We start from the raw sequence: 2824 nt of genomic DNA, 5'->3' as shown, positions 1-2824 counted from the left end.
GCCAATGTACTTTACCCCGTGACGAGTTGCTTACAATTAATTAAGTCTTTAGATGATATGCTCGGCCGGTAAATTGTTAAACATGAATGCCATAATTTTTAAAGAAGGGCAACGGATTTCACATGATATCACACAATTAAAAAAAAGTTTTGAGTACAAAATATTCTCTGTATTTATTAGACAGAATTTAAAGCGCTTTCAACACTAGCTTACCATAAATGACGGCTGTGTGGCGCAACTATTCACTTCTCACCGCAGCCGCAAGAAGCCAAAGTTGGCGATGTTTACATCTGATCGTTCGAACAAAACGTTAAATGTCAGATTAAAGTAGGACACGGAAAAACTTATCATACCAGTATTTATATGTATATTTATATGTACCTTCATAACTCATTTTTACAATCAACTCCCGATGAATGTATGCACAGGCTGTACGGCCAGGTACTCTACAGAGATGTAGTAAAGATTTCAGTCTAATTTTTACTGGCCAATCGAAAGCTCACCAAAAGCTTGCATGTTGCCATCAAAGCACGAAGCCTTGTGGAAAAGTTACTACTTCAGAATTAAAACCGAGGAAAAGTGCTCATAACTTTTTCGATAACATAGGACTCATTTTAAGTTCGAACCACTTCAGAAAATAGGGCAAGCAAACGAAAATGAGAAAAAGCGAAGATTTTTCAGTTAAATCAACACCCCTGGCAATTTAGCGGAGGATCGATGGTCGAGGCTGCAGTGATCACTGTTCGCTCTTTTGCCGGCTCAATTCCTACGGATTTTTGCAGAGATTCTCCGTAATTCCCGCTCTGTGGAATCAGGCACGCAGTCGGGAAATTAGCCTCAGGCGAGAGGTAATGAGACTTCGGCGATGGCTCATTATATGTCGCACTTACACGAGGAAATTGAAGGCTAGACTTCGAGTATGGATAGTATTACTATGTAGTATAGTCTAATTTAACAAATATATTATAGCTTTGAAGGCCGCTTCTGGGATGCGCCTTCAATCTCGGGGTTATGAATGTTTATGTAATTAATCAGAATTAGCATAATATGAATATTAATTTCTTAACTTATCAAAATTTCAGTGAACCTAACCCAATTCCATTTTCTTGTCTTGCTTTCCGCATTTGAACATTGCTTTATGTCATCGATAGAGAGATACGCAGCTACGATGCATACCAGACTTACGGGCGTTTGAGTGAACTCAATGTAAACAAATCGTCAACTGAACCCACAGGATTTGAACGCAAGTGTTTCGGTTAAGATTAATGCTTAAAAAGCGTCCATACGTTAAGGTGTAAGCCTAAGACACTGCGGCCTCTCACTGCAGCTCATCTGCTAGTCGATGAGTCTCATCGACGGATGCTTTTGATCTCATTTATGACTCGGCGGATTAATGAAGTAGCTACCTGAGACCGGCGAGATATCGCCTGCCGGAGCGTGCAGGCAATCAGAACACTTCAGATGCTGGTAGTGCGCAAGCACGACTGATCCCATCGATTAGAAAAGTTGTGTGAGGTATGGAAATTATGGCCAGAATGACGATATTCACGAGGTAATCAAGAAACCTTCAAGAGGTCTTTAAGATGTCTTACGGCGTGGAGGTCCTAAGGAGGAAACGCACATGTGAAGCGAACTGAAGAGGGAAATTTTAAGTCTTTTAATTTATTACGACACTAAAATAAATCGACTTTTGATAGATACAACACCATTTTTGCACAATAACATAAAATCATTTCATTTTAATGCTCCAAATCAAATATTTGATCAAGACCACCAACATCACGGCAAATTCCACGCAGAATTACAACATAACTTATCTGACACTAAGTTCAAAACTTTGATGCAACCTACCGACAAACGCTGCCTCGCTTGCCAACGCCAGGGCATCAATGCCCAGTCGCTGGCAGAGTTACTGGTAATCGTGGCCGGACTATTGCAGGAACTGCTGGTGCAGGAACTGCTCGTGCAGGAACTGCTGGTGCAGGAACTGCTCGTGCAGGAACTGCTCGTGCAGGAACTGCTGGTGCAGGAACTGCTCGTGCAGGTTCATTTACTCTGATTTAAGTGCCCCGAGATCAACGGAATAAGCTAAGCTATGCTGCAGTGGCCGCCATTGAGGATCATATGACGCTGATATCTTCCTTATAATTGCCGTTGGAGTTTGCAGTGAAGCCTCGGTATTTGTAATGTCTCTGTTGAGGAATATTCATGTCTGTTTATATCTGAAGTGATACATGAACCTATAACTGCATTGATGAACTTAATTAACCCTGATTAAGTTCAAAATCTTTACCTTTATATTATTCAAAGTTTGCTGTTGCCCGTAAGATGCTCTATTCGATCGTTTCTATGGAGTTCTCCATTCACTCGATACTTCTGAGTAGGTTCAATCTGAATTGGTTTTAACTAGATTTCTTATCGAGAATAAATTCAATATGCAAGCTTCCTAGAAAACGGAACATTGTATCAATGAATTATTCAACGAAAGACTGTGCCAATATTATGCTAATATCATCACATTAAAATTTTCAACGATAAAAAACGTGATGTGACTGTATGTGTATGAATTGACATAATTTTTATGAAGCCGACCACTTCAGGCTCCTTTGGTCACCTCATGAGATGTAATTAAACAGCTTGGCTCACCAAGGATCTCACGCATATTTCCGGATTCGATGCATGGAGATAATAGTGAAAAATAATGTTATCTATATATATTATTTATCTATATATATATAATACGTATGTGGCGCAAAAAATACGTAAATTAAGCAAAATTTATTAGCGTCATTTATACTAAGTTAAAATAAAATTATTGATATTC

The sequence above is a fragment of the Hyalella azteca genome, unplaced genomic scaffold (genome assembly GCF_000764305.2).
Source record: "Hyalella azteca isolate HAZT.00-mixed unplaced genomic scaffold, Hazt_2.0.2 contig11104, whole genome shotgun sequence".
NCBI lineage: Eukaryota > Metazoa > Arthropoda > Malacostraca > Amphipoda > Hyalellidae > Hyalella > Hyalella azteca.
This window is presented reverse-complemented; position numbering follows the sequence as displayed.